At 33.5% G+C, this 11,996-nt stretch overlaps 1 pseudogene across 1 annotated transcript; it reads left to right on the top strand.

Moving 5' to 3' along the window:
- The first annotated feature begins 4,951 nt into the window (after positions 1 to 4,951).
- On the top strand, positions 4,952 to 7,540 carry LOC149572017 (subtilisin-like protease SBT1.4 pseudogene; annotated as a pseudogene). Its single transcript, XR_016359895.1, has one exon. The product of XR_016359895.1 is annotated as a subtilisin-like protease SBT1.4 pseudogene (transcript).
- Positions 7,541 to 11,996: the final 4,456 nt, after the last annotated feature.

Raw genomic sequence — 11,996 nt, 5'->3', positions numbered from 1 at the left:
ATTACCTAGTAGTTGCTAAAAGTAATATAATTTAAACTATTTCACTTAAAATTTATATTGTAGTAGTATCAAGTTGTCAATTACAAGTTTTAATTAATATTCACCTATGATTTAATGGCTACCATGTTTATAAATTATGTGGTAAACAAAATGTAACAACTAAGAAAATGACACTTGGAACAAAGGATGCAAACTATTTAGAGCATGACCCATTAGATCCCTTTTGAAAAATGTAATCACCAAGGAGTGATAGTATGTACAAAAACTAGAAAAACAAAAGACGATACTTAAATTAACACCATGCATATTGTAATTCATATGTTTTATAATTGCAAAATTAAAGATTCTTAGCTTTGACTATAGTATTGATAGATAAAATATGTATTACTAAATAAATATTAGTTATAATTAGGCTTATATCTAAGGTTTAAATAATGTTAGGATTCATTTAAGACTCCTATTTAAATTAGAGTTTAAATAATATTACAATTAATTCTATGCAAAATAAAATATTCTTAATTTTGACTCTCACATTAATAGATAAACTATATATTACAAAATAAATATAAGTTATTAGACATATGATTAAGGTTAAAGAATATTAGGGTTCACTTAAGACTCATAATTAAATTAGAGTTTAAATAATATTACAATTAATTTTGCAATTCAATTGAAATTTACAAAGGTGTTTAGAATACATTTTTAAAATTTTGACTTAATAATTTTAATTATGTGATATTCCACAAAATGTACTTACAAGAATCATTAAAGAATTATCCATTTATTTAAAAATATACATAAATATAATTTATATATTACTTTATAATCTTCAAAACTTTGGACAAATATCTTGAAGTGCCTCACTTATCCAAGACAAAAAGTGATATGAAGAAACACTTTCTTCATATCATCTCTCCCTCTTCCTATCCCCAGCTCTCTTTCTATCCATCATATCTCCTCTCTCTTCCTACCCTCTTCTCTCTCCCCTACTCTCTTTCTCTCCATCCTATCTACTCCAATTTCCTATGTACATGGATTCTCTCTCTCTCTCTCTCTCTCTCTCTCTCTCTCTCTCCATCATATCCCCTCTCTCTTCCTACCCTCTTCTCTCTCCATCCTATATTGTTCTCTCTCACTCTTTCTCCATCCTATCCCATTGAGATTTCTTCTTATCCCCTACTCTCTTTCTCTCCATCCTATCCACTCCCTTTTCCTATCTACATGGACTCTCTCTCTCTCTCTCTCTCTCTCTCTCTCTCTCTCTCTCTCTCTATATATATATATATATATATATATATTCCTTCTAGATTACTCTTTATCCCATCCTTGTCTCTCTTTCTCTATTAGTCACTCTCTTGACAATTATATAAATAAATAATTGTAATATGACATATATTATCATACTTGAACATCTATATTAATAACTTATTAATATTAATATACTTCAATTACAAGGGAGATAACTATCTCTCATATATGTACATTCATTCAAGAACTTATCCCTGAAGTGACCATTACAGTCAAATAATTTCAAGTGTATAATATATTTGAAATTATTCATAATACATATTATTCCAAACTTCCAAATTATGTAAATTTGAAGAGATTAAAGAGTATATCCAAAAAGGGACATCACAAGTGGTATCAACACATCCTTCCTACCATCCTGTGAAGAGTACTTAATGCAAACTACTGAAAAGACTCAAAGAGGATTAGAAAGAGAAAGGGGGGAATGTACCACCACAATGAACAATCAATTGAGGAGTGAATTGAGAGCATTTATGCAACTAAAAACCCAAATTACTTAAGCTATCATAGAACAAAATAAAAGAAATGCCCAAGCTATCATTAAGCAAGGTGAGAAAAAACAAATCCTCATTAAAGCTATATGTAATATGATTAAGAATGAAAGAGATAAAAACTTTAACCAATATGAGAATAATAGTAATGAGCAAAGAATTCCTGACCCAAGGCCAACGATACACTTGTTCCTATGTTATGAGGAAAATGAAGAAGAAGGTGATATAAATAACTAACTTATCTACTTGAGATAACATGGATCACACTTATTCACTCAGCTATGTGGGAACCAAACATACCATTTGGACTAGTACTCTGTAACAAATAAAAGTAATTTAAAAATGTGGCATCCACATGAATTTATAATTATATGAACAAAGTGGATAAGTAATGTGTATTGCCTAAGAGATTAGGTACTAATAAAAAACTTAAAAAATTGAATAACTATGAGCTAGCAACCTAGAAAATAAAGGGAATTATAATATGTTAAAAATAGTGAGTTGACACCTTTTGTGTCCTCATGTATTGCTTCCAATACAGAGCCAACTAATTTGAGGTTTCTCAAAATTTTAGAGCAAACTTCAATAATATAGATGTGATTTAACACATTATCAAACTATGATTGCATACTTACAACTTCTAGCTAGAAAATGTTGGCATGTACTTAAGGCTGATTGTAAAGGCTAGAGAAAAGTAGGAATGCAACCAATTTCTTCGATCATTCATCTTGGAAAAAGAAATTTATTGCCAAGTAGTTGCCAAAAGTAATATAATTAAAATTATTTTTCTTAAAAGTTACATTGTATTAGTATCAACTTGTCAATTACAAGTCTTAATTAATATTCATCTACGATTTAATGGCTGCCATGTTTGTAAAGTATGCAGTAAACAAAATATAAGGACTTAGAAAGTGACACTTGGTCCAAAGGATACAAACTAAAGGGCACGATCCATTAAATCCCTTTAGAAAAATGTAATTACCAAGGAGTGATAGAATGTAAAAAAAACTAGAAAAATAAATGACGATCCTTAAATTAACACCATGCATATTGTAATTCATATGTTTTATAATTACAAAATTAAAAATTCTTAACTTTGACTCTAGTATTCATAGATAAAATATATATTACTAAATAAATAGCAATGTATAGATCGGTAAGAGGCTGAAGCCAAGATTCTTTATTATTATGCGATGTAATTAATATTAATTATTTATTAAGCATGTGTAGAGTGAAACCCAAGACCTCTTAGATAAGAGGCTCACAATTTACCATTGTGTTATAGACCCTTGCCTAAGGTTTAAATAATATTAGGATTCACTTAAAACTCCTATTTAAATTACAGATTAAATAATATTACAATTAATTTTATGCAAAATAAAATATTCTTAATTTTGACTTTCATATTAATAGATATTACTAAATAAATATAAGTCATTAGACATAATTAAGGGCCCATTTGGTTGTTGGAATAGGAATATAAACTTTGGAATACATTTTCTATTCTTCATTTGGCTCGTCAAATGGAATAGGGAATAGGAATACAATTTTCCCATTTCACCTCTAAATTGAGGTTATACCCATTCCAAAAAATAGTTGTTATCGGAATAGTCATTCCTATTCCCAATATTGCATCCCTATTCTCCATTCCTATGCCTACAACCAAATGGGCCCTAAGGTTAAGGAAGATTAGGGTTCACTTAAGACTCATAATTAAATTAGAGTTTAAATAATATTACAATTAATTTTGCAATTCAACTAAATTTACAAAGGTGTTTACAATACAATTTTAAAAAATTTGAAGTATGTGATATTCCACAAAGATTATCCATTTCTTTAAAAATATACAAAAATATAATTTATAATACTTTATAATCTTCAAAACTCTGCACAAATATCTTGAAGTGCCTCACTTATCCAAGAGAAAAAAGTGATATGAAGAAACACTTCATTTTTTAAAATAATATTATAAAATGTTTATATAAGAAAACCAATTTCATAGCTGGATTATCTGCTTCACTGATTGAACCATATTTATTTTTAAAAATATAGACAAATATAATTTATAACATGACGATGGCTTTAAGTTAATATCTTGAGGTATGGCTGCTACTTCATTGATTGAACCAATTTTATTTTCAAAAATATAGAAAAATATAATTTATAATGTGATGGTAGCTTTAAATGAATATCTTGAGGTATAGCAACTACTTCATTGATTGAACCATATTTATTTTTAAAAATATAGTGAAATATAATTTATAATCTAATGGTAGCTTTAAGTGAATATCTTGATGTATGGCAGTCTAGAGGGCATGCTTACTTAAAGAATCGTCATCAGACACAATTTCAAAAGAACATCATCTCTCACTTATTGTTTTATCAACGGTGACATCTATCTAAGAGAATATTTGCACCGGATATGACCTTTTCTTTAATTTAATGGCCCATTCTCTTCTCTTTTCCCTTTCTGCATTAACCACCACAACTCGGTTGGAGAAGATAAAGAAATCCACTAGTACCAATCAAAGCTTTATGGTACCAATTAAAGCTTTATGGTACCAAAAATGCCACCACTGCCAATCAAAGCATTATGGTAGAAAAGCGCCACTACTGTGTTCAAAAGATTATCTATCTATTTACTATTATTAATTTTATCTTCCCTCAACTATTGTTGTTTACGGAAAACATTTATCTGGAATAATGCAGTTTATCTCTTTTATCTCCACACAAACCACGTTTTAGATGACACGATTACACCGTCCTCTAATAATTATGTTATTGTTTGAGATGATATGATTACATCATTATCTTTTGAAGATGCAGGGTTAAGGGTTATTGATTATAACATGCTGCTATCATATCACAATCACATATGCGCTGAGTAATCATGGGGTGTACAGGAAATTCCACCATACGAATCAAAGGACAATCTGTCTATTTGCTTTGTAAAGTTAACACTTCCATGCCATATCCATCAGGGCGTGCTTTCATTAAGAGAATCGTCAAACGACCTATCCATTCATGTTTTTAATTATCTATTGATATGTATTCCATCCTAAAATGATTGCCATTTTGCCGACACTGTATTCAACTATTGGTAGGACCACAATTTTAGAGTCTATGATCCTTATTTATTGGTGGAGTGCCCGTCTATCTTCTCACAACTAGTCCCCTGCAGGCTTCTCTATGTTTGTTGACAGAAATGGCCAGTTCCTCTCTCTTTTTCATGCTTGGTCTCTTTGTCACTCTGTTTGCATTTACCATAACCACAGCTGTGTCTGAGGAGTTAATTAGGAAACCATACATTGTTCACATGAGTAGGTCCATGAAGCCTCTGCATTTTTCACTTCATGAGCACTGGTATGCCTCTCTCATCAAGGAGGCGACTTCTAGTTCAGGCTCAGACAATGAAGAGGAAGGCCTGTTGTTATACACTTATGATATAGTCCTGTCTGGATTCGCAGCAAAGCTGAGCAGTGCTGAGGCGGCAGCTATAGAGAGCAAGGAAGGCTGCATAGCCGTAATCCCGTCATCTGTGAGGCAAAGGCACACGACCCACTCGCCGCAGTTTTTGGGTCTCGGAGGCTCCTCGCATTATAATTTGTGGCTTCAATCCAACTACGGTAAAGATGTGATTGTGGGCGTGATCGACTCTGGAATATGGCCAGAGAGTGAGAGCTTCAACGATAGAGGCCTCGGACCTGTGCCCGCAAAGTGGAAGGGCATATGTCAAAGTGGGGAGAAGTTCAATTCCTCTCACTGCAACGGGAAAATTATCGGAGCTCGTTATTTTTTCAATGGCTACAAAGCTCAACATGGTGAACTTCCGCAAAGCGAGATAAAATCAACAAGGGACACCCAAGGCCATGGAACGCATTGTGCTTCGACTGTTGCGGGATCGGCTGTGGATGGAGCAAGCTTCAATGGATTTGCCAATGGAACAGCCATTGGGATGGCTTCTCACGCCAGATTGGCCATTTACAAGATCCTATGGAATGACAAAACCGATGATTCTGATACTCTTGCTGCCATAGAAATGGCTATTTCAGATGGCGTGGATATTATTTCTATGTCCATTGGTGGACCGGAACTACCATTTTACAATGATTCCATAGCCATTGGAGCCTTCAAAGCGATGGCTAAGGGGGTGTTTCTTTCGCTTGCGGCAGGAAATGATGGACCTATTTACCCTTCCGTTGAAAATACAGCACCGTGGGTGATGACCGTTGGAGCCAGCAGTATTGACAGAAAGTTCCCTGCTACTCTGAGACTTGGCAATCATCAGATCTACAGAGGTTCATCTCTTTCTCAAGCTACCGAGGTAACTCAACAATTGCCTCTGCTATATGCATCTCACAACAAAAGCACCAGGAGATGCGACCTCTCAGCTATCCCTCCCAGCATTCTCAATGGTAAAATTTTGGTATGTGATTATCCGTATGCTAATATCTACATTGATTCCAATGGAGTTGCTTCACACAAGGCAATAAGCCTGTTGGAAGAAGCGAAACAATTTGGGGTCGCTGGTTACATCCTTGCCACCGAATCTCCTTGGGGCTCGCAAGAAATAATCGGTGATTATGGTCTGCCCTATATTAGCGTGAGTTTTGCAGTTGGAAAGAAAATAAAAGCATACATAAATCAGACAAGCAATCCTACAGCCACCATAAATCCATCAGGATTGACGCTGAAAGGTAAATCAGTAACAGCTCCTCTGGTGGCTTCTTTTTCTGCAAGGGGGCCAAGTCGTCAATTTCCGGATATAATGAAACCAGATGTTGTTGCTCCAGGTGTGGACATATTGGCTGCAGTAAAGAATGGATATGCATTTATGTCAGGGACATCCATGGCTTGTCCACACGTAAGTGGCCTTGCAGCACTCATTCGCGCTATCTATCCCTCTTGGAGTCCCGCCGCCATTAAATCATCTCTCATGACGTCTGCTTATGTTCGTGACAATAAAAATCAACCCATGAAAGATGTCTCAACTTTGAAAGTTGCAGACCCATTGGATTTGGGTGCAGGTCATGTGAATCCAGTCGCTGCTATAAATCCAGGGCTCATCTATGACCTGGCACCTCGTGATTACATTCACTTTCTTTGTACTCTTAAATACAGCAAAAAACGGATTGCTTTGTTGATGGATAACAACACAATCCAATGCCCCAAATCAAGCAATCTAGAAGACACAGGTGATCTCAATTACCCATCTTTCTCTATTCCCTTCAACTCCACCAAGATATCGCAAGAAGTTGTTGTGAGGAGGAGAACAGTAACAAATGTGGGTGCCGCTCGTTCAACCTACAAAGTGCATGTGGAGGAGCCATATGGAGTAAAGGTAAGTGTTCAGCCAGATACTTTAGAATTCACAAAGAAGAACCAGAAGCTTAAATTTAGTGTGAAGTTTGAGAGCGCGGCTATGGTAAGAGAGAATGGTCAATGGTTTGCCGGAGAGATATCATGGAAATGTATTCAAGGTGGAACACATGTTGTGCGTAGTCCGATTGGTGCACTTTGGCTAGACACTTAACCTACTTCCCCATAAGTATATAAACTAAATAATACTGGTGGTTAATTATGTCACCATGGTTACCAACCTATCTTATTGAGCAGCAGTAATAGCGCCAGCTTTTGTTCTTCTCCTAATAATAATTGTATGGGATGTGTGTCTAATATGACTTATAACTATGGTTTACTTATACATCTTGGCAGCAATATAAATGTGGTTATTTTGATAATAGTTGGTTCTATTATAATGTATATGGATGTGGTTATTTTGATAATAGTTGGCATATTTATGCTAAGAAAGGGTTAGAGGTCTTTTACTATTTTTAATCCTGTTTAATCTAAATGTAGTTTCATAAGTATTTTTTTGAATTGTCTTTATGATGGAATTAGAGCTCCTTATTTATTTATAAAATAAATAAATTATAGGATTATGGGATTTATTCAATGAAGAAGATGTCCAACAATATACAATCATGAAATATTATACTTTATGCATTTTTAGATGTCACTTGTCAAAATTTGTAAAGTTGATTTTATCTTTACAATATTATAATAAATTTCTAAATGTCTCGAGTATACATAGTTAGTTGTCAGATAATAGTAGGTAAAAATTACTTCTATTTTTTTAAGACATCAATTTATTCCATACACCCCCATATCAATCCTTTAAATGTCCTTGCAGAAACCCAAGAACACATCCAAATTGTTGTGGTACATAGGAAAGCTCTATGTGTTTACAATCTCTATCTATGTAAAATTTGTGAAATAGAATGGCCAAGGAAGTTGTAACTCCACAAATAAGGAAAAACATCCCAAGAAAAAGGCATGAGAAAGAAGCCATTACATCCTCTCTGTTAAATTAGTAAAAATAATTTTAAGGTCAAACAATTAGGTCTTTTAGAGTTTGCTCTGCCTTCTCTTTCTTTTTATTCTACATATAGTATACTACAAAGCATATTGGTGGCATGCTTTCAAATATGTATGGAAGACTAACAAAGGAAAGTGAAGTAATTTATTTGGGATTTTGGAAAAGACCAAATGCCTAATTTTCTGTTGAGTTATAATTTAACACTTATGACAACTCATTTTAATTCTCCATCTTTTTCTTTTTCAAAGTTATTGTAAAAGACCCTCATGTGTGAAAATTGTAGTCTAATATAATATGAATCATATTTTCCATATAATTTCTGACAATAAGATTAATAAATTTTTAAGTTGGAGTACATTCTTTGTTCTCTTATAAATAAATTCATGGGATCTACTATAATGTGCCCAACTTAAAAAATCTGTAGAGCATTTTGTTTGAGGTAATTGTTGCATGGATCAAACTTGTACCAAGAATGTATTGTGGAGGGTAAGTACCCACATTGAAAGACATTTGAATTTAATGTGATAAATTCTCTAATCATACCACCATTTTAAGCCTAAATAATGATTACATTATTTTCTATAGTTCTTAGCCTTTCACAACATATAACTCATTTTTTGAAAAGAAATACAAATGAAAATAGAAGTATATTATTTATTTATTTTTTGAAATTTTAAATAGTGGATCATACAATCTACTAAGCAAGTGTACTTTCAGGGGCTCTACAACTAAATCTAGTTTCTAAACTACTATAAGTTTAAAAATAGATAAGACTAAGAGGGTCAAACTCATTGCATAGAAAAAATTGTTCTTAGTTTTGGAAAAAAGTATAACATAGTTGTTTCATGTGCTTAAAATAATATATGGTTAGGTTTAGTATTATGAGAAAATTTAAATGGCAGGATGATAAGTAAGAGTGAGATTTAGAAGTTGTGTATTATTTTTGAATTTTCTAGTGGGTATTTTTTTTAATGATTTTTTAAAGTGTCTATCTTCAGAAATTTGGTAGTTGTGATGTGAATATCAGGATTTAACTGTGTGATTTTGAGTCAAACTCGATGACCCATGTTTCATGAGTAGTGATTCAACATGAATCCATCTCTCATGAGAATAAATGGAACACTTAGCACTCATTGGATCTAGGTGATGCTCACAAGGGTGAAGCACCGGGACTTCCCGGGAGGTCACCCATCCCAGTACTACTCCAGCCTGAGCGCGCTTAACTACGGAGTTTCCTCCACAATTAAACCCAAAGCTTGCAACCCCATTTGCAAAACCTTCACCAAGTGTTGTGCCTTATGAACCATTCATTAGAAAGCCCCTTAAGCTCATCAATTGATAAGTAGGAGATGATTTCCACAGCTAGTCAAATTGTGATGTGAATATCAGGTTTTAACTGTGTGATTTTGAGTCAAACTCGATGACCCATGTTTCATGAGTAGTGATTCAACATGAATCCATCTCTCATGAGAATAAATGGAACACTTAGCACTCATTGGATCTAGGTGATGCTCACAAGGGTGAAGCACCGGGACTTCCCGGGAGGTCACCCATCCCAGTACTACTCCAGCCTGAGCGCGCTTAACTACGGAGTTTCCTCCACAATTAAACCCAAAGCTTGCAACCCCATTTGCAAAACCTTCACCAAGTGTTGTGCCTTATGAACCATTCATTAGAAAGCCCCTTAAGCTCATCAATTGATAAGTAGGAGATGATTTCCACAGCTAGTCAAATTGTGATGTGAATATCAAGATTTAACTGTGTGATTTTGAGTCAAACTCGATGACCCATGTGTGAATTTGGTAGTTGTTCATGTACTAGTCATAACTTCCATCAAAATATTAAAAAAAATGCACTTTTTTTTAGAAAGGTGTATAATATTAAGTATAAAGTTGTAATATGTAATTTATTTTAAATTTGGAAAAGTAGATCAAAATTTACAAAGAAGATGGTAGACATATGTCTCTAAGGATTTTCAAGGAACTAATAAAGAAAATTAAAGTTTACTATACCTATTTTGTCCAAAAATTGGAAATTATGTATGGTTCAAAATTTTATAGGACATGTAAGATTATGGTGGTAACTTTAGAGATATCTACTTGATCATTTGTAAACCTAATGATGAAGATGTCAACAAATCATCTTGGACGATGAAAAAATGTGTAATGGGACAAAAATGGAGGGAAAATGAGCTTGCAATCCTTAGGGTCATTTTCCAACTCACGTACCAATCCATAATGCCTATGGATTCTTATGTGCTAAATAAGTTGTATGATTTATACCAAACCAAAAATACCATTCCAAGTTCTATATAACTCGTGTGGGTTATGTAGAACTAAAAGCATAATTTTTAGTTCTACAAAACTTGCACAAGTTATGAAGAAATAAAAACATATATTTGTGAGCTTAGCATACACTGCACATATGTATATACTTACATATATAATATGTGAATATATAAGTATATATAGATATCTATAGATATATGCATATATATCTATATACATGCATTTCTTTCCTCATTCCCTTTCTTTCTCCCATATTCCTTTCTTCACCATTATCTCTACCTATTACGAACCCTAATCCTCCTCCTTAAACTCCATCTCATTTGCATTCCCCTTCATCTTCTCTCTACCTTGTGGGTCTCACCCTCTTCTCCTTCTTTTACTCTCTCTACCTCATGTCCCTCACCCCTTCTCCTTCTTTTACTCTCTCTCTCTCTACCTCATGTCCCTTACCCTCTTCTACTTCTCCTACTCTCTCTCTCTCTCTCTCTCTCTCTCTCTCTCTCTACACACACGTGCGTGCGCGCGGGCGCGCGCGCGCACACACACACACACACACACACACACACACACACACACACACACACACACACACACACACAGATGGGCACACATGCATGCACACACAAAAAAACAAAAAAAAAACAAAACCTTTTCCCTTTTTCTACACACACACAACTTATTCTCTTTGTCTACCTCATCTCACTCCTGTATCTCCTATCTTTCTATTCTATCTTTAATTAAAACATCAATTTTATTTAGGATGTATCTTAGGGAGAGACAATATTTTTACATAATAAAAATCTGTATGGAATTTTTAAAACTATGGAAATGCTGCATATAAGACCAATATGCAAAGTACTTCACAACCATATGAGTTATGAAGAAATTTTGGTTCTCCATAACCCATATGGGTTATGAAGAAATTTTAGTTTGAGAAAATTAAACTCAATTTTCCTGAGCTAAATGATTTTAGGTTTTAAATAACACCATGTGTTTTACACAAAAATGTGTTTTTTCATCATTTTCCTGCTTTTATGAACTACAACTTGGTTCACTTACTCGTATAATAGTTTTTTCTTCATTCTATAAAGGTAACCATTGATTTTATACTTCTATTTACATTGTATTTTGTGTGAGGATGCTTTCAAGATAAATATTCTCTATGTTTTATGCTTAGGAAATTAGATTTTGTAGCTATCTTGGTCGTTATAATTTTGTCAAAAGGTTCATTGATGTGTATTTTTAAAACTATGATATTATTATCCTTTAAAAATATTAATCTTGATTGAAATGTCTATCATCATCATAATGTTTTAAGGGAACTATAGATTCATAATGCCTTTTTAGTTAGACTTTGGACTACATACAAAATACTTTTGAGACAACTGTAGTTTAAAATAGTCACTTGTTTCCCTTATGGATTGATCTAAAGTGGGGAGGATGTAACTTACTTAGAAATAAAGATACAAAAATAATTCTAGTTAATCAAGTAGGTAGACATCATTCCTTGCAAGCTCATAGATATAACAC

This window comes from Cupressus sempervirens, chromosome 2 (assembly GCF_028749045.1).
Source record: "Cupressus sempervirens isolate cs-2001-9-10 chromosome 2, ASM2874904v1, whole genome shotgun sequence".
Lineage (NCBI taxonomy): Eukaryota > Viridiplantae > Streptophyta > Pinopsida > Cupressales > Cupressaceae > Cupressus > Cupressus sempervirens.
The sequence above is the reverse complement of the archived record's forward strand: the minus strand, read 5'-3'. Positions and strand labels throughout refer to the sequence as shown.